The 21,910-nt window shown below is 37.3% G+C and overlaps 1 protein-coding gene and 1 pseudogene across 5 annotated transcripts in view; one reads left to right on the forward strand and one right to left on the reverse strand.

The window, feature by feature from the left end:
- Positions 1-21,910, forward strand: part of DGKH (diacylglycerol kinase eta) — a 216,246-nt gene that overhangs the window by 20,057 nt on the left and 174,279 nt on the right. The gene's annotated exons all lie outside the window — the stretch shown is intronic.
- LOC101025125 lies at positions 7,728-9,868 on the reverse strand (annotated as a pseudogene).

The raw sequence follows: 21,910 nt of genomic DNA on the forward strand, positions 1-21,910 counted from the left end.
CTCCCAGCTTGTAGGCCGCTCTTTGTTAGAAGATGATTTGGGGCTGCTTTTCATTAAAAAGAAAAGCCTTACCAAGGACTCCCATACCTTTGCTATCTGTCTAAGTAATTCCTTCTTAACTCCTATATCATTATGATATACTGTCCCTTTGCTGCATGAATCTCTCATGAATTCATTTCTCGCTTTCCATTTGCTGCTTACTCTAACTTCATTTAACCTTTATTATCTGTCATTTGGATTTTTGACATGTATTTCCTCTCTTCTCCATTCTCTACTCCAGTGCCAGAGTTATCTTTAGAAAAGAGAAATATGATACATAATACATTTTGCATAAGCTCTTAGATATTGCCCATTACTGGTGGGATAAAGTCTAAATTAGTCTTTTCTAACTTGATAGTAAACGACCTTTCTATTCATTCAGCCAATTTTTATTGAGTTCTATTCTAGGTACTGGGATGGTGAAAGAACATAAAAGCCCTGCTGTTACAGAGCTTATAGTCTATCCAGGGAGAAGTTAATTAACATATAAACAGACACAGTTCTATCATATAGCTGGTGTTCATAAGCATAATGAAGGCAGATAAAGCAGGGTAAAGGGAGAAGGAGAGATGGAGAGGGTGTGTGTGTGTGTGTGTGTGTGTGTGTGTAAAATATTTTGGTTCAATTAACCAGGATAGACTTTCTTTGCTAAGGTAATATTTGAACAGAGATCTTAGTGAAGTGACAGAAGCTATGTATGCAGATATCTGGGCTCCAAGCACCCTAGGCAGAGCCAGTGCCATGGTATTCCAGTTGTGTTTTCTGTCACTGTCATCCTCTGTCCAGTCATGCAAAACTCTTCTGTTTCCAAAGTAAGGCAGGCGTTTTTATCCGTCCAAATGTTACAGGTATCTCCCTTTTCCTGTTTCTCTGTTTGATTTTTTATTTATATACCATTATTTCCACACATTTTTCAAAATATTCAAAATGGTTTATATTCCACACTGTGTATTAAGCTTAGGTAAAATAGGAGTAGAGGACTATGAGATCAGGAGGAAGGTTAGAAGGCTAATATATAGAGTGGGGTGTCTTGCACAGCTAGAGATGAGTTGTAAATTTGATCCCAGGTAGCCAGAGCAACAAGACCAGTTATAAAGTTGTATTACCAGTGGGGAAAAAAAAAAGCCCTCTAGATTTTAAGGGGGAAAAGCTTTTCTAGCTTTTCTTGATAGAACAAAGAAATATGTTCTATCAGTCTTTGATGTGGGTGGGAGTGAGGTCTGCAATGTGTTCCCCTCACCTACATCCACTTGGGAGGTGTCCTTATGATGTCCTCCCTTGTGAGGTCCGGACATAATCCAGACTTCAACTTTGTGTGACAGTAGTTCTGTAGGAGATTTAATTAAGGCAGTTTTAGTTACGGCCAACTCCAGGCATAAAATCCAAATTATTTTTGAAGACTGAATAAACGGCATGTACTTTAAACAGTTCTCGGGTTAAACCAGGCATCTGCTGAAATACTTTCAAAGTGTAGAATCTCAGGTTATCTGCTGTTTTTACTTATTTATTCAGGTGTAGTTGATACAAGGAGATGGAATGATATGTTCTTAGCTATTATGGGAAGAAAAATCTGGTATTTCTTGGTGGCTCTCATAAAAACTGATAAAATGGTTCTACATTCAGGTTTAAAAAATGTTCTTTAGAGCTTTATGAGTGCGTTGCAAAATATTAAAAGCTGTGTATGTTTTAGGATTATTGTGAAAATAGTGTTGACTTCATGGACCCTTGAAAAAGGTCTTGGGAACACTTGAAAATCCTGCTAGGGCAATGTATCTGGACCTTTTTTTTTTTTTTTTTTTTTTTTGAAGAGAGTGCCATGAGGATATCTGGAAGAAGAGCAGAGCAAGCTGAAAGAACAGCAAATGCAAAGGTTTTGAGGAAGAGACACACCTGACACGTTCCAGGGATGAGCATTCCGGAACAGCTGACACATTCCAGCTGAAGGGAAGGGAGCGAGGGGAAAGGGAGTAGCAGGAAAAAAGTCAGACATCGGGGGAGCAGTAGAGAGGTCGCTGTGACATTTTCCTTGACAATTTAGCACAGTGGTTAGCACATAATTAGCACTTAATAGGTGCTAGTTATATTAATATTAAAAGAATACGATCCATTAGCAAGTTTGATCTTTAAAATCAGCATCTAAAACAAACCCTTTAACGAGAGGAGGGAAAAATGTAGCAGTGGTTGGAGAGGGATGTTGGGGTCAGGCTAGAGCTTTTTGTAAAAAGTGAAATGACTGTTTTAGGAGAAAGACTGTGGGCTGGCCGGGCGCAGCGCATACATGTAATCCCAGCTAGTCGGGAGGCTGAGGCAGGAGAATCGCTTGAACCCGGAAGGCGGAGGTTGCGGTGAACTGAGATCGCACCATTGCACTCCAACCTGGGAAACGAGCAAAACTCCGTCTCAAAAACAAAAACAAAAACAAAAAAAAACCACCGTGGGCTGAGGAGAATAATCCACTTGAGAGAAGAGATTAAATGATGCAAAAAAAGAGAGAATTACTGCCCTTATATATGCAAGACGAGGTAGGATGGCGTGAGGAGCTGGGCTTCCCTCGGAGCAGGTCAGTTTATCCATACCAAGTCAGTTTATCCATGAAATGCAGTAGGGGCAGAGGTTGGCACTTCTAGAAATTATTTTCTGATTATTTTGATTTTCTCAGTGGAATATGAAGTTAGGTCGTCAGCTGAGAATCAAGATGGGGGAGAGGGTATGGAGGTCTGAGGCTAGAAGAAAGGTATGAAATGCTTGAACAGAGGCATGGGAAAGGGTATGGGCGAGAGAAATGCAGCAGTGTAAATACCAAGTTGCATTTAGGGCACACCTGAGCCGGGTGACCAGGACTCTAAGCACTGTCAATCTGGTGTGGGATCATGTTCAGCTGCTTGGGTGCAGTAAGTGAGGTGGAGGACATGGTCAAGCCGCTGCTGCGGTTTGTCTGTGTGTGCCAGGGAAAGCGTGGGTGGATACAGTGACAAGCTCTGGAGATGATGTCGGATGAAGAGTGAGCACTTGAGTCAGGTCCTAGGGAGTAACCATGGGACGGAGCAGCTGAGGTAGGAAGGAAGAGAAGACTGTTGGCAAAGGTTAAGTCCAAGAATTAAACTTTAATCATTCAAATTTAAAAAAGGAAAGAAAAGAGTACTAAAAGAAACTGTATAATTTTAATGATTTTAAATATGCTTTAGAGATGCATTAATAACAGGTTTTGCTGGGGAAAATCTCTAGATCATGTATGCACAGCTAGGGCCCTTTTTAGTAAAATACAAAGACCATTTTACTTAGAACACGAAAAGAAAGTTTCCTAAAGAAAGAAAGAAATCTGATTTGGAATTTTTTTTTTTTTTAATATACAAATGAAATCCTGAAATGCATTAAAGAAAATGAGTCCCAGTTTGCGTTCCTGTTGGGCAAGCTACATAACCTCTTCAAACCTTACTTTTCCTCATATGTAAATGCTCGTAAGGATATTCTGAGGATTAAGGAGATAAAGCCTTCAGCCTGGCATCCAGTAAGTGCTAGTAAATGCCAACTATGTATTCAGGAATCTTGACGTGAAGGGCACTTTTTCCAATAGGCACCTCTGAATGTCAGAAGGATGTGAGTGAATGAGGAGCTAGTGAAATCTTCCAGTCACAGGGAAAGAATTCTCACGCTTGTTCTGCCTTCCACAAGCCAGAAACCAGAACTGTTTGTAAACCTTTTTGTAGACTGAGTATCATCTAAGTAGACAGAGCTTTTTATCATAGATCTAGTTAAGATTCCACGGTAGGAAGGGAAGAATGTTGAAGGAAATTCAACCTTCCCTTGGTAATAAACACTTCTACCTTATCATCGTTCATGGATGTCACAACAATTCTAAATTATTACTGTTTGAGTATTTGTGGTCTTACTCTTTCTCTTCTTAAAGAGGCAGCACTCTAGCCTGTTGGATCAACTCCTTCATTCACCTTTGCTGTGGAACAAGAGAGTGGATATAATGAAGGGAGAGGAGAGAATCACTTTATGGCATTGCCTTAAGGCCCCAGGGTTTGTGGAGTAGTTGAGGGTCTGGAGTGAACAGGTGAATCACAGGAACTTTAGTTTCCTGTACAGTGGTGGAGTGGGGGTAGTTGAAGGGAGAAGCAAATGTGAGCATATGTGAGATATTCTCTAGGAAATATCTGGGTGAGGAAGGAGGCCGGGGTTCCATCTGGGTAAGTAAGGGGAATGGCCAGTAGTAAAGTGTGGATTATCGTCATCATTGTAACCCCACGTTTATCTGTAGGATGATAAAGCTTGGGGAGCTTGACGTACTCTTTAATTAGCCGTAAACAATGTGATCATATGATATAGAAAACATGAAAATTATTGTTAGTTTTTGAGACAGAGTCTCCTTCTGTGACCCAGGCTGGAGTGCGGTGGTGTGATCTTGGCTCACTGCAACCTCTCCCTCCCGGGTTCAAGCAATTCTCCTGCCTCAGCCTTCTGAGTAGCTGGGATTACAGGCATGTATCACAATGCCCAGCTAATTTTCTTGTATTTTTACTGGAGACGGGGTTTCATCATGTTGGCCAGGCTGGTCACTTCTGAGCTCGAGTGATCTGCTTGTCTTGGCCTCCCAAAGTGCTGGGATTATAGGTGTGAGCCACCCGGCCCGGCCGAAAACAATGAAATTGTGAAGCAGTTCTACACCGTGTTCATAGCAGCGTTATTCATAGGAGCCAAAAAGTGGAAGCAACCCAGGTGTTCATTGATGGATGAATGGATAAACAACATGTGGCACACACATATAATGGGACATTATTCAGCCTTGAACCGGAGGGAAATTCTGACAGGTCACTGTGAGGTGAAAGGTCGCATTTTCAGGTGTCAGGCAATCTTTACTGCAATTTGCTGACACTATTGAACACAGCACCACATTTAGCATATTTTCACATAACAAAAAACACGATATGTACGTACTTAACATTTTATAGGGTCGATCTTCCTTATTCATGGTTTCAGTATTTACTAATTTGCCTATTCACTAACATTTATTTGTGACTTCAAAATCAATACTTGTGTGTAATTTTTCACATGTGAACAGTTGGAGTTGCCCAGTGTGCACATTCCCACCCAAGGATGAACCTGGCTGTGCCCTGTTATCTTGTTTCAGCTCTCATGCAATAAACAAGTGCCCTTTCATGACATGGCTTTGCATGTTTGTACTTTTTGTTGATGATCTCACTGTTTACAGTAGCTCCCTGTGCGGAAGTGCTGTCTGGTTTTCCTAAAAGTAAAATGTTATGATGTGCATTATTGAAAAAAATATGTGTGTTAGACAGGCTTCCTTCAGGCATGAGCTATAGTGCTGTTGGCCCTGAGTTCAGTGTTAATGAATCAAGTATACTTACATTCTGTTTAAAGAATGTATATATATATGTTTTATTAAGAATATAACATATAACATGTGATGTTACATGTATCATATATATTGTTAATATATATGTATACACATATTCTTTAAACAGAAGCACACATAAAATGAAATTATATGTTGATTAATTGACAAAGATGTTGTGAGGTTTGCAGGAACCTAAACCTAGTATTTCCTATAGGGTCAGTGGTTCAATATCTGTTACTTCAGAGTTGTAGTGACTTTATTGAACATAACTGCTGTAAGTAATGAGAATCAAATGTGTGTTAAACTGTTTTAAAGGAAAAATAGTATTAATTTCTGTGCTTTTCAAGGAAAACCAATATTTGAGTTGAAATCCATCAGTTTAGAACCTGTCAAATGAGAATAGTGTATCAAATCAGAATAGTATACCCAAAAATCTCTTCTGTAAAAATAGATACTAGTTTATGCTTTAATTTTCAACACATTTAAAAAAGAATTTTGAAGATAGAACACAGAATTACTCATTTCATTTAAGAAGACCATTTTTCTGTCCTCACCAAGCACATATCTGGCTTTGAGATAATTTGTTCATGTCATAGAAAAATGTCTTTTATCCTAGAAAGATCATAAAAGTTTGAAATGACAAATAGATATCATTGTGTGTGCTAACGCCAACATTTTATATTACCTCTTAATCTTTAGTTTTAATTATTAATTATTGCCACAACTGATCTAGCAATTAATAGTATTTTTGTTGCTTTTATAGTTGGATTAATTAATTAATTTTTTTTTTGCTGGCCATGTTTTATTTGTCCTTTTACTTCAAACAGAATAACCGAAAATATAGACAATATTCAATAAAATAAAATAGATGAAACAAATTCTAAGAGACTGCAACGCCACATGCTACATTAATCTAATTTTATTTATGCTTGCCTTGCGATGGGGAATAGATCATTCAGTAAAAACAAAATGTCTTATCATGTACAGCTTTTAAACTGTAGTAATGATGTACCTTAATTACTTCCATGCACACAATTCTAACAGGCTTTTTTTTTTTTTGAGACGGAGTTTCACTCTGTCACCCAGGCTGGAGTGCAGTGGCCGGATCTCAGCTCACTGCAAGCTCCGCCTCCTGGGTTTACGCCATTCTCCTGCCTCAGCCTCCCCAGTAGCTGGGACTACAGGCGCCCGCCACCTCGCCTGGCTAATTTTTTGTATTTTTTAGTAGAGGTGGGGTTTCACCGTGTTAGCCAGGATGATCTTGATCTCCTGACCTCGTGATCCACCCGTCTCGGCCTCCCAAAGTGCTGGGATTACAGGCTTGAGCCACCGCGCCCGGCCAGCCACCGCGCCCGGCCCAGTCATTTTTTTTTTTTTTTTTTAAACACAATTAAGACTTCTAGAGCATTTTATAATAAAGTAATTCCTAATTAATTTTTCTTTGTGGCTAGATCAAGCACCTCCAAAATCCAAATTCCTATACACAGTGAGAAAGTTACTTAAAATGAGTATGTGGACAGCCTTAGGATAAACTGACATAGATTCAGCTAGGTAGGCAACAAACCATAGTGCCAAATGGAAAAAGTGTTTGCAAATAAATTTTTAAAACTAATTTTTATAAGTAAATACAGAAAATATACTGATTTACTAAAATAAATAAGATGTGGTGTATTAACACTTCACTATAAAGAGTGAATACCAGAACCTTTATAAACAGTGAATGAGTCTTATTAAGAATAGTTTAGTACAATAAACGCTGGCTAAATAGAAGTGCATTTTGTGAAGCACTATGGGTGGTATATGTTTTGCCACATATTTTTGTTACTTTGAGGTAGATAACACACGTATACCAAATTCCACATTCATTTTCGGTTGCTTCTGGTATCATGTGTTTTAAGAAATGTGTACAGTATGAAAAACTTGAAACTACTCATGAATGAAAAATGTCTTAGAAAAAAATAGATATTTTCATGCAATTGTGTACAGTCTCACTGTGTAAATTTCAGGCAAGATTTGCTTCCTGTAAAACAGATCATTGTTCTATGAGAGGATGTTCTTTACTTGTCTTAGTGTATTTCTTTTGTCTCCTCCTGCATTGCATTATTTTGCTCCATTCATTATTTTTGTGTGCAAATGACATGTCAGTTAAAATGAAAACTATCTCACATGTAGAAAAAGAAAGCCTGGATTTTAAAAACCAAGTACTGATAAAATCCTTACTAAATGACACCATCTGATTCAAGTAAAAAATGACTTAAACTCTAGTAATAAAAAAAAGACAAAATACATTTCATAAGAATACAAAGGTAAATGTCTGCTGAGTGTTTTAGTTCAGATGTTTCAGAATGCTGCTGTATGTTTTATGAGGAATTTGAGGGGAAAATGTCATAGCAGAAGGTGTTAATTGGCTTAAGTGGTGACCCAACTGGACTGTGAAACTGCGGGATCCTATGGACTCCAGCTACTTGTTAAAGAGGAACTCCCTATTGTTGTTCAGAAAGCCTTCCTCATTTCTCTCTCCCCAAGCTTCCCATCCTCTGCCGACTCAGTTTCTAGATTTCAGGATCTTCTTTCCTGCTAAAGAACTTGTCTAAGTAACTAGTGTGTTTTCCTTCTCCACTTGTTCATCCTTTCTTACTTCACAAAACCGATTTATGAGAAAACAGTTCTTCCCATCACTCACAAATGGTCTGTCCCAAAAAGATGGGTACAAAGTTTCTAATTGAGCCAGATTTGCCATTCCTTTTTGCTGTTTTTCTTGGCTTATTGACTTTGATATCAAACTTTTCAATTCTAGTTGGGACACTGAGCTATTCAAGTCGTTTAATTTATCAACAACATCAGTAGGCTAATGTTGGAAACTAAATTAAATAGTTCCTGCAACAAAGGAATGAAAATCAAATCCCTGATTCTTTTCCCTTTCTTTTCCAGCCAGTTGCTGTGATGCTTCCTCTAGTGCTGTCTGGGTTATAACCAATCCATTCCTTTCACATTTTGATTTGCTTTTCTTATCAGATTTTTCTTTGCTTTGTTCTTTCCAATTGGAAAGATCTGTAATAAGCTTGGGTTCATAGTAACGGTTAACTTCACTCTCTCTCCAAACTAAGTTATCTAAATATGATCATGACCTCGTTTTGTAATTACAAGTATGGCTACACTCCAGATCACAATATTTGTTTTCACGATGATCTGGGTACTGCCAACAAGCCTCAGTAGAGTAATTGGTATCAAAAGCAGGATCCCCCAGATACCTTTCCCAATCTCCATCCAGATATTTTCGGGGATCAACTTGTACTTCTTCATCAGTGACATCAGACAGAGTTCTTGGATGTAGCTGTACTTCAATATCAAAATTGTTATGTATAGGCCAATCATGCTCTGAAAACTGACAATCGTGGTACCTTTCCCAGTTATAAATGTGACTGTGAGTTTCATCCATAAGTGAAATATCATGAGCTTCATCTTCAATATGAAAAGGATGGCTTGAAATTGGCTTATCCATTGGAAAAGAATATATGCTCATGTAAGGATGGGAGAGCGCTTCTGCTGTTAACTGATCCATGGGGCTAAATGTCAAAATTTGTTCCAGGAAATTCAGTGCTTCTCGACTAATTCCTGGAAGTGGCTGAGTTAAAGGTTTGTGTGGCTCAGTCATGTGATTTCTAATGTAAACTGGAATTACACTGAGGAGCTCCTGACGATCTTTCTCATGTACAACAGGAATAGATTCTAAAGTCAGCTGTATCTGTTCAAGTTCATGTGCACCTGCAAAAAGGGTTTTACCTGTCAGCATTTCAGCAGAGATGCAGCCTGCAGCCCACATGTCAATGGCTTTAGTATAATTATTAGGAGAAAGTAAAAGACATGGAGATCTGTACCATTTAGTAACCAGTCCTTCAAAAGATGACCCTTATGGGAATAATGAGGATCCATGATCCATGCAAGACCAAAGTCACCTGTCTTCAGCACCAAGTCTTCAGTATTAATGAAAAGATTAGCTGGTTTGAGATCTCTGTGCAGTACATTAGCAGAGTGAATATACTTGAGCCCCCGTAGCAGCTGATACATGAAAAACCTGGCATGCTCTTCCAGTAAAGGGCCCTGCTCCAGCACTTTAGACAAGTCTGTCTTCATGTACCCCTGAACAATGTAAACACTGTTTAGTTCTGTAAGAGAGCCCACCCACATCATCTGTTAATTGGCTCCCACTGGGACCAGAAATTTCAAACACTTTCACAATGTTATCATGGTCAAGTCTTCTAATAATTTCGATTTCACATAGAGCATGTTTGACACTCTGGGGATTGGTAAGGACCGTTTTCTTGATGGCTACTCTCATCACAATCATTGTCTACAGCAGAAAAAAACCAAGTCATTGCCTCCACAACCCAATGGTTTTAAGTCCATATACCTAGAATCCAGATCAAAACCATGAATGTTGATGAGACTTGCAAATTTCTCTGCCATTTTGAAACCCTTACTATTGCCTTTTCCTTTGGAATTGTTGAACTTGCGTAAACAAGGAAGAAAACTGGCCTCAAAAGGAAAGATCTTTTGAAAAGGGAGAAGAAAAATCATTATGCTTCCATAGCAAGATGGTTTCTTGATGTTCATTGCTTATGCCAAATAGGCCTGTTGAGTTCCCTGTAGATTTAAAGCTCAAAAAGCTCTACTCATGTCGAGAATTTAAAAGATTGCAGTACTCATAGTTCAAGAAAGGGGCAGCAACTCTGCAGACATTTAAAGAAAACACTCAAGAAACTCAAACAGAATGAAATGACATACTATGCACTCATTACTGTGCTAAACGATTTAACATTTAACAAAAATGTGAATAAATATGCACCCAACAGGTTTCTGTGAACATTCTCCTCACGGCGCAGATACATTCAGTGTTGGACTGGTGCTGAGCAGCATCGTTCTAAGGTGCTGGTAAGCACTATTTGTGTTTTGCTTCTTTTCTTCTTTTGTTGCTATATATTTCAACAGGAAGCCCTGGCGGCTGTTGGTTAACAGAAGATTCCTTTGTTAATGATCAGGTGGCTCCAGCTCACCACAATTAAAATCAAAGCTACTGTCCATCTTACTCTGATACAACGGGACTTCTCTGACTCATCAAGAGGGTGCAGGCCCTGAGGACAGCCCCCAGTGTCAGCTCAGGTCTCCGGCTGTGCTGGTGGCAGTGGTGCCTCTGAGGCCCTCGCTTTGCTGCAGTCGCCGCCATGTAACACCGACCCGTGAGAGAGGCCGTGTTGGTTTAATTTAAAAGGAACAACCCTGAGACTAGAGACATTCTTAGAGACAGAAGGATGTGGCTTACTTTTATCAGTATATTTTATTTCCCTTTCTCTATCATAATGACCCCTGGCATCACTACTCAGTGTTTATATAATAGATTCCCAAAATGGTCTTTAAAAATAGGAGCTATATTTTGCTTCTGAGTTCATATTGCTTAATGTTTGAATTAGAAGAAAAAACTTTGGTTACAAGGTCACTTTCTTATTAAGTTTATATTTGAACAGTTAGTAAGCAGGCTTATTGAAATGCTGTATGACATAACTGCTCTTATCTTTGAGGCAATGCAGTGTTGTAGTTAAGATCATGGACTTTGTTTTTTGAGAAAGGCCTGGTCTTAAATCTCAGTTGTCCTGTTTACCCTCTAAGTGACTTCGGGTAAGTTACTTAATCTCTGTGACCCAGCCTTATCTCTAAAATCTGGACAATAAATGTTCCTACCTCTTAGAGTTGTTGTGATGATTTGCATGAGATAATTTGAGTATTTAGAACTGTGGCTGGAACATAATTGGTTCTTAAAAGGGGTAAATTATTGTATTGATGTTAAAAGAATATAGATGATGTTCCACTGTAAGTAAATAAAATCAGCATCTAAACTTGAATTGCGATGATCAAAAAAAATGTTTACCTTGTAAAGAAATACAGATCTGCCCACTATCATGAGACAGTGGCTGCCCATTAGCTCTGTTTTAGATCATTTCTAAATTTACTACACTGTGAAATCTCATTATGAAAGCCTAGACAGGGTGATGTATGTAGAGTTCTGTTTATAAATAACACCTCATAGAATGTAATGTTTTTAACCAATGAGTTTTTAAACAAAAGAAAAAGGGATTTTCAACTAATAAAAGTCCCTCCCTCACCTCAGAGGTCACCTTCTCAGTGCGACCTGCCCTGGTGATGCTATCCAGCATCGCAGTCCCCACCCCCAACCTGGCATGCCCCAAATTCTTTTCCTTCTTAACTTCTCCCCTTAGCACTGATCACCATCGAATACACTAGAAAGTACCATTTTCTCTAAATCCATCTTCTAATATTAGAATATAAACTCCATGGGGGGCAGGGATATTGGTCTGTTGTATTCCTTGCCCTGTCTCCTGTGCCCAGATCACTGCCTGTTATATAGTCATTCCTTAAATGATATTTGTTGAATGAAAAAGGGAATAGTTCTGGTTTTGAGAAATTCTTTTATATATTTTAGCTTTTATGATAATATTCATCCTTCTCTTTGCTATCTATTTGGTAAGAGGAATGAAATTTTAGAGCAGTGTCCTGCTCGATATACCCTCAAGATTTTAGAGCAGGGCATGCAGTGTATTAATTCTTTCTTTTCTTTGCCATTTATTAAAATAGTGTGTATTTTGTGCAGGAGATCAAAAATTAGTAGAATGCAGTCCTTTCTTATAGTGGGGAAGACAGCTATATGTACAGATGTACAGATGGTCCTTGACTTTTGATGGTTTAAAGATTTTTCAAATTTACGGTGGCAAAAGCAATACACATTTAGTAGAAATCATACTTCGAATGCCCACATAACTATTCTGTTTCTCACTTTCAGTACAGTACTCGATAAATTATATGAGATATCCAACACTGTATTATAAAATAGGCTTCATGCTAGATGATTTTGTCCAACTGTAGGCAAAATGTGAGTGTTCTGAGCACATGTAAAGTAGGCTAAGGTAAGCCATGATAGGTTAGGTGTATTAAATGCATTTTCAGCTTATGATATTTTAAACTTTCTATTGGTTTAAGAGGATGTAATGCCATTGTAAGTTGAGCAGCATCTGTATATGGTATACAGCCATGCATGCAAATATATATGGTAATGGATACATGCTGTCGCAGAAACAAACATAGTGGGTGTTCTTGAGCAGATATGGAAGGCTTCCAGAGAAGGTCACGTTGAGCTGAGTCTTGAAGTGTGGCTAATGACAGTCGTGCACCAGGAAAAGGATAGCATTCTAGCAGGACTGAACTGCATGATGGCTTTGGCGTTTCCTGCGAGTACTCTGCTATGAAGCGTCCACTGAATTCATGGAACTTAGTTCTCATAGAAATTATCATGGTGTTTTTGTTAAACTGTCTACAACAGGAAAGATGAATTAGAAAATTTACTGAGTTCTGTTTATACTCTTATTATGATCAGATAAGTGTTTTTGAATTAAATATATATGAAATTAGAGTCATTGTGTTCTTAAGGTACATAGGAGAAAACTCAGTAATAGTTGAAGGTAGCTGATTTGTTTGCTTTGCTATGTTTTGGACATAGAGAATTATTACCGGGGTAATAGTTTTGTTTTAAAGAGTAATTTGGCTTAGGTATTGTTATTCTTCAGAATATGATTTTTGCCATTTTTAAACCCTGTTATTCTTACAGCTTCATGTCTTCTGTGAGGTCTTCACATCATTTATCAAAATTTCCATCCTGAGGATGATAAAAGTTCAGGTATCTCATTCCAAATTGGTTGTGTGAAATCACCTTGATTTCATCTTCCTGTTTTCCTTTGAATAAGTTAAAGGAAATATTTGCAAACTTTTTATTTATCAGTGACACAGTAAAATAACTATTAAGATATGATTTGAAAGAATCCACATGGAACGGCAAGAAAGACACCCTTGCCCTACCTTGGCGTACAGGCTATAACCTACCTGTTTATTTCCTAACTCAGACGATGTATCAAAACAAGTCACTGTCTGCATCTATCTATCCATCCATCCATGTATCCATGCATCCACTCATCCCCTAACAACGTGAATATAGATCCTATTTATGTGCTGGACTTTCAAAGACTAAGGAAACACATCTACATTTTAACTGTTCATTATCTAGTGTGGTTATCTAATGTTGAAGAAAAGCTAGAGACATGCTTCTAATAAATGCATAATTTAATTTAGCAAAACAGTTTTTGGAAAAATAGAATTGGAATTTGAAAGTGTGTTCCACTCATGAAATAAGGGTTACGTGGGGCTTTGTTTCACATGGAGCATGAGAGTGGCAGTGTAGTAATGGAGATTAAGTTAGTACAGCAAACAGACCCCTATGCCTTTTATTCTTACTAATTGTGTGATAATAAAGGAGTTATGTAACATACTAAAACCTCAGTTTCCTAATTTTGAAACTGAGATACATTCATGTGGTTGGATTGTTATTCAGATTAAATGAGATAACTACAAATGAGCTTTGATTTGCTTTCTGTTTTTTTTTCATACTTTTTGCTGCATTAGTCATGTTTCTGCAGTTTGTTAAATTCATGTGTAAATTTTCTAGTGGTGTTTGAAGGTGTAATAATCCTTCCAATTTGTTAATACATTTAGAATAGTGCTTTGGGGCTAGAAGATTGGTGGTGACCATGCTGTCACATTGTTTCTCACTGTTCTAAAGTGAAAGAACTTTATAATGAAAATATTTATTTCACCATGAAAGTGCATCTCTTGGGACCCAGGACGTCAGTGAATATGAGAGCTAAGTGTAAAAGTGCACTCAGGACTTGGCTCAACTTCCACTATCATTATTTTTGCACCATTGTTAATCTGTACATAAAATAACTTTTTCTTCCCTTAAATCTTTCAGATCCCCCTTTGAAACTTAGCTCTTAACAGATTTGTCAACTCATGCCCGTCGCTGCTGCTAGCTTACTTAGTCTACTGAAAGGTTATTTATTAATGTCTACAGGTTGCTGGAGCCACTAACTGAAACTTAAGAAAGGTGCAGGTGGGGACTCTTTTAAGCCTCATGCCATGATGGATGTTCATCCAGTCAACATGGTTACCATGGCAAGCACTGGCTGCTACCTGTTTCAGCAGCTTCCTCCTACTCTTTCCTATTTTCAGACTGCTATCTACATTTTCCAAGCTCATTGTCACCTTGGTTCTGCCAGTGTTACCTAATTCCATCCCTTGATTTCTATGCTTCTAATTGAACCTTCCTATTTTTAAAGGCACCAAATCTCCAGAACAGTCTTAAAAAATGTTATAATACCATAAGCGTTAAGTATCACATAAAAATAGCCTTTTCCTTGTTAATATAGCCCACTTTCAATGTGATTCTACTTTCCATTTGGGATTGTTGTGTGTAATCCTCTTATAGCCTTTTTCTGGAAATTCCAGATGGTGTTTGTAAATATTGTGCAAGTGTATTTTGTAAATAAGTTCCTCAAAATTTAGTCTATTATTATTTTTTTTTAAAAAAACCCAAGTCTCTAGGCACCAACACACCAACTGAAGTTTTTAAAAATTACTTAACAAGTAAAATCGTTTCTCATGTTGTTTGCAGCCTGCGTTAACAGACTGCTGTGTTTGTTGGATAGGAGACAGCGCAATTCTTTATTGGCTTAAAGAATAAAAGAATTATTATATATAGAGAAATTCCATGTATGCTATATTTGTATGTGCAGCTGATCTAAGGTAGTGATTCATTTTCTATTACCTGTCATATTCTTGTCATGCAAACGTTTTGTACTGGCCTTTTGGATAATGACCAGTTGAAGAGAGAAAAGAAAATCGATCCTCAACATAGAGCTGGAAAGAGAAAGTTACAGTATTTATATCAGGAGAGTGCTGTGTAAGAAAACATCGTAACCCTCTTTTTTATTACCCATTTTCCAGAAATCTTACTGCTATTCAAGTTTAGGTTAACCACTTTTTGTCTGCAGTTGGCTCTATTTTTACTTTGTTTCTATTTCTTGTGACCATAATGTTTTAACATATAATGTTGAGAATGTAATTATTTTATCACAAGTAATTTATGGCTCTTTTCCAAGAATATATAAGCAACAGAATATTGGTTTAAAAAACGTACTATTTAGATTTTTTTTTCCTACAGATGTGACAGTGTAATTCATCCAAGGGAAGCTGCTTGAATGTGCTAATTAAAATGACTTGCCATAGTTCCAATTTCTGTAGGATGAGAAAGAAGTTATAAGTTATTGGAAGTTATGGGTTCTTATTTCTTAAACATGCCGTAAAATGTGTCTGTGTGTAATATTTTTCTTTCAGTAGTTCATAACTGAGATTTTTATCCTGTTAAATGAAAGCCCTCAAAGATTTTCTTCATCACCTTTTATAGAACACAGAATTATGCATCACTTTCTCTTCATAATGTTTTCTTACTACTTTCTTTTGGCAGTTCGGTTTAGATATTCTTGGTGCTTTCAGATTGCTCATATTTGTAATAATTCTTCCACTAGACCATTAATAAATTCTGTAACATAGCCCCTGAGAGATTGGATAGTGTGTAGAAAGACTAAAAGCTGCTTTATTATTCTGCCCATATTATGAATTTAACAACATTTCTAAAAATAACAGTATGTTTTCCTGATGTGGTTTAGATCTCCACTATATTAATACTTAAAATACTTAAACATGAGTTGCAAACTTCAGAGCAGAAAAACATCATTAGAGAAAGTCTGGTATCAGAACCTTGGAAAGCTTCATGAAGCTTTACTATTGATTATTACTGGTGACACCACCTTAATGTTTCAATAGCAAGAAAGAATAAAGTCATTTACCCAAGACATAAAAAAAGGATCAATAGTATGTTCATATAAGGAATGACGAATACAGTTTTCTGAATATTATCCATCTGAAGCAGAATGGAAATTGGAAAATAACTTTTACTATCCTTGGCCCTGGCCTTGAATTTTTTATCTGGTTAATGGAAAAGTTAGAGCGATTTAGGTCAGCCTATTTAGAAACATCTTAGACTGGTTTGTCTTTTGGTTGAAGGCACTCGTATTCTCTTCTATCTAAAGAAAATAAAAGAGACAGCTGACCATCCAGATTTAAAGGCTGTCTACTTCCATTTCAACCAAATAGAATTAGGATAAAAATATCCAGCTACAATGTGAGCTGCAAGGGTAGTTTGGGGTTATTTCATCAGCAATCTAAATGATTTTTCTGATTCCAGCCCTGCTTCCCCCTAGTTCTCTCTTTACAGTTAAAGTGATCTGTTTATTTCTTTAAAAGAGAAATATTTTGGGGAAAATGAATGGAAAAGTAAAAAGAAGACAATAGTCTTTCATAGTTCCACCCTCCAGAATTAAATAGCATGAACATCTTATTATAGTTGCTCCTATTCTTTTTTTATTTTCTGAAACTAAAATTACTCTGTTCTTTTTGCAAATATAAATATGATACATGAAATTGTAAAGAATCAAAGGAAGTATAGTAAGTACTGCATCAGTGAGCTTTCAGTGTTGGAAGCAAAATATTTTAGACGTTTTAAGCAGAAAGGGATTCAATTCAGGGAATTGTGTTCTTAAAAAATTCCTGAGAGGTCGGGATGTGTGAAAATCAGAGACTGCCACTGGACTGTAAGTGTTAAGTTGCCATCTAGAGGTCAGGAGGCTGCTTCTATTACTGGTAGCACTGCTGCCACTGCCATAGCTGTCTCATACCTACAGGGCTGGTGACTAGATGCTGGAATATGGATTCTCGTCACTGCAAACACATACTTCTGTTGGACCTTGTTTTCTGGCTACCTGTTAACAGCTAGAAGGTGGCCTTTGCTTCATTTTCACCTTCCAAATCTAGTGCGTCTGATTGGCAGAACTCAAATCACATCCAGAACCTATGGGAGTCTGGGAAATGGAGTTTTTAGCTTTCCTGCCCATGTGCTCTGAGGGGTTGGGTGGAGGACACAGGGGATGCACATGGATGCTAGATGCCAACAGATAATACCAAACTGAAGCATAAAACTGAAAACTCTAAAAAACCTTGAAATTCCACTTGCCAGAAATAACTCTAATTAACATTAGGAGTACTTCATTCCAGGCATACTTTCTATGCCTATAGACAGATAGATAAAAATACTTAAAAAAATAGGTTCATACAATAGATATTTTAAAAGTAATTCATTTTACTTTAACATACTGACAGAATGATTGAATTTCAAATACATTTCTTTCCTCTCTTAAAGAGGTATATTCTTTTTTTTTTTTTTTGAGATGGAGTCTGTCTCTGTTGCCCAGAGTGCAGTGGCATGATCTCAGCTCACTGCAACCTCCGCCTTCTGGGTTCAAGTGATTCTCCTGCTTCAGCCTCCCAAGTAGCTGGGATTACAGGCACCCACCATCACGTCCAGCTAATTTTTTACTTATTTTTTAGTAGAGACGGGGTTTTGCCATGTTGCCTAGGTTGTTCTTGAACTACTGAACTCAGGTGATCCACCTGCCTCGGCCTCCCAAAGTGCTGGGATTACAGGCGTGAGCCACCGTGCCTGGCCCAAGAGGTATATTCTTTAAAAATATACGTACAAATTTATGGGGTATATGTACAAAGTTATTTGTATATTTTTAAAAAATATATACAAAGTTATGGGTATATGTACAAAGCTTTGGGGTATATGTGCAATTTCACTACATGCACAGATTGCATAGTGATCAAGTCAGGGCTTTTAGGGTATCCATCACCCAGATAATGTACAGTGTACCCACTAACCAATTTCTTATCATCCATTCCCCTTCTACCTTCTCACCCTTCCAAGCCTCCATTGTCTCATTTCACGAAAAGAGGGATGTTCTTAAAGAACCCTCTAGATTTAAGAAAAGAGTAAGAAAAGGATTTCAGTTGCTTTGGTCAGTGGGTTTTTGCTCATCACCCCCATTCCAGTTTAGGTGTGCTTCCTTGACCTCCTAGGAAAGATGAACTATTCTCACTCACAGAGTTCATCCCTGTCCCCTCCCACCACCTCCTAACTTTGTATGATCAGGTCAACCTTTTGTTTTGTAACCATGATGCTAACTTTAAAAATTATTTTTATTTGAATGCATTCAGCACTCACCATAAGTCATTTTACCACAGTTTGTGCACTTCTGAGTTCTTTATTTTTGACGCTGTTCTTAATTGCTTGTATTTCATTGTTAAATAGTACTTCCAAGAATGGTGCATGGGTGTTTTTTGAGTTCTCTGAGGTTTGAAAATGTCTGCTTGTTGTTTTTAATCCATGAATAACTTGGCTAAATATGATACTCTTTGGTCCCATTTTCCTTCCACTTTCTTTTGACTTTTTTATCGTGGAAAAACCTGAGGTCAGCCTGATTTTCTCACATTGCTTTTTCTATCAGGATACCTGAAAAATTCTTTCTTTATCCTTGAAGTTCAATAATTTAATGTCTTCGTTTTCACTATACCCAAGTACAAAATTAAATTGTTACTTAACATGGTAATTTAGATTTCTTCCTCATCTGTTGGTGCCCTTTTTACTTTATGCTTTTTGATGTGGTGCATTCTACAGAATAGTTAATGTTTATCAGATCAAATGTAAGAGTGTTAGAGAAGGCATTTAACTGCTCAGTTCCAGATTCACTCTATACCTTATGAGGTGCTGAGTTTCGTACCATATAGGTGGATGAGCACTTGTGGTTATGAGATGGATTTCTGCCCCCTGGGATAGAAGTTCCTTCCCAGCTCTGGTATTCTTTAATGAGTATATTATGACTTCCAGTATAAGCTCATACCTAGGTAGTATTCTAGTGAAATCTTTTGAGTGGTCATTATGTTTGGTGTAATGAAATGAATGAACTGTTCCCATTTCTTGATCATAATCTCTTAAAAACTAACTTCTGAATCCATTTTACAGAAATCTTCCTCTAAGAGTTTTAGATTCGGAAAAGGCTATTAAATATGACAATTGTAAATGAAGGAAAAATCAAGTCTACAATATTAAATTATAACAAATAATATTTGTGACTATTTTCCTGTCCTGCCTTTTTTTTTTTTTTCTCTTGAAATCTGTAAGCTCCAGGTTTCTAGGCATTTTCTGGTAAGTACACCAATTTTAACTGTTATTTAAGTTTTCCTCAGAAGATTTTTATCTCATTATTTATCTGAGTTTTATATATTATACTTTTTATAATATTTTATTTGAAAAAAGAGGCTTTATTGAATTTAATAGTTTAGAACAATGAATCTAAGTTCATATCACTTTACAGGCGAGGAAACTAAGAATCACAGAAGTAAGTGACCTACCCCAGCCCAGCCAGTAAGTCACAGAGCCTAACTCCTAGTTTTTATGCTTCTTTAGCCAAAAAGTACTGGGAAATGAAAACTTGGAGTATTCTTTGTTCAAAATTTACCATGCTATATATGTATTTTTAAATACTAGAGATACATTTTATTTTAAAATAATTACTATCATGGTTGCCAAATGAATTTTCCAATTTTATCATTCTTTTCTTTATTTTCATCATTCTTTTCTATATTTAGGTTGCCATGCTACTAAGAAAAATCTTTCTCTCCTATTTTTTCTTTTTTTTCGTGGAGATGGGTTCTCGCTCTGTTGCCCAGGCTGGAGTGCAGCAGCATGATCTTGGCTCACTGCAACTTCTGCCTCCTGGGTTCAAGCAATTCTCCTACCTCAGCCTCCCAAGTAGCTGGGACTATAGGTGTGCAGCACCATGCCTAGCTAACTTTTGTGTTTTTAACAGAGACAGGGTTTCATCATGTAGGGCCAGGCTGGTCCTGAACTCCTGACCTCAAGTGATCTACCCGCCTTGGCTTCCCAAAGTGCTGAGATTATAGGTGTGAGCTACTGTGCCTGGCCTTTTTCTCCTGTTTTTAAAATTATCTTTGTATATATCAGTTTGGACTCACAGCTCCATGTTTTATTCAATGTATATAAACCATTAGAATTATTATTTCTTTGGATGCCCGAATTGTCTCAGATTATAACAGTAGGAGCCACCTCAGGCTATCTTCTCAATTCTTCTGATATGTCCCCATCATTCTTAAGCACTTAATTTTCTGGTATAATGAGATATCCAGAGTTCATCTTGCTCTCTCTTTGCCCCAGCTTTGAAATCAGCTCTTTCTCCAAGGATTCCTGCTTCCTTTCAGTGAAGAATAGTATTTAGAAACCAAGATCTGAGCCTTACGTGTGCTCATTGGTATTGAGGTGTCACTGTTCCCAGGCCCTCTCAGTGGACAGAGTTACATCTTACTTATTTTTGTATCAATTAATATTGAAAACAATGAGTTCACTTAGGAACCTTTGATTCCAGTCCACCCCACAAAGGTCATTCACGTTTTTTTCCTTAGACAATGAAAAACCTGGCTCTCATTGTCAATATATTTAATGTATCAGATCAATCCTCCTCGTTGCTATCCTCATTCCATGTAGGTTCTTACACCTCCTTGTAGGTTGCACATATAGCCTTCTTGCTCTGCTTAGGCTCTGACACAGGCACTGGCCCATGAGGAGACTTGCATTACCCTTCTTGGCGTTTGACACCCCACACTTTCTACCTTGCTCAGTCTCACCTAATGGCTTTTGGATTGAGTTACTAAAGAAGGAGAAACATCTTACATGTTTATTGATAGCAATAATAGCAAAAGTAAAGCTATTTTAAAAAAATATTTTTCTAGACCTTACAATGGTATTTTTAATGACCTTCTTTATGTTCTTGGGATTTTCATATTCTTAGTGTTTATTCTCATGTTGTTTGCCTTACTATCCCAAATTATATTCAGCTATCAATTTCTATTATACGATTTTTCCCTCCCCAGAGTTAATACATTTCCAAGACAAAGACTTTTTTTTTTTTTTTTTAAGTTTAGTTTATGGTACAGTGATTTTGCTTGAGGTCATGGATGATTGGATCTCACTGCTTGTCCTGCAGTAGAAATAATGTTTATAAAATAATGCTAGCTTGCTCCACGTAGTCAATATTTTCAAGTCACCGTTTTCACCAGGTTCTAGAGTGCCGTCTGAATTTATTAAGAGAAAGGCACTCCATATTGACATTTCTCGTAGAAGGTTAGATGCCCCTTCCGTGGACATCAGTAATACTCTGTATTTCCCTTTTCTTTACATGTACAAATTGAATTGCCGATTCATATTTGTTTCCCCACTAAAGCCTTCAAACCTTGCTTGTTTGGTTTAAGTATCCCTGGGGCTCATCATGGAGCCTGTTGAAGTTCTTTTGAAACGAATTGAAGAATGGGAATTAGTTCTAGTTCTTCGGGAAACGGAAAGCTAATAAGGTTTATGCTAGAGGCTTTTATGCTGGGACTCTCTTCCTGTTTTTGGTTTTTAGGAAAAAGGCCAGAAAATCCAACTTCAGCTAGAGTAACAGTAGTAACTGACTTGAAAGTATGTCAAAACAAAATCTGTTAAGGTCATAAGGATTTTAAAAGATTAGTGAATATAAATGAAGATGTTTAAAGATGACACTGTTAGTAAATATGTTTTCAGTGGTCAGCATTTTAAAATGT

This window comes from Papio anubis, chromosome 15, assembly GCF_008728515.1.
Source record: "Papio anubis isolate 15944 chromosome 15, Panubis1.0, whole genome shotgun sequence".
NCBI lineage: Eukaryota > Metazoa > Chordata > Mammalia > Primates > Cercopithecidae > Papio > Papio anubis.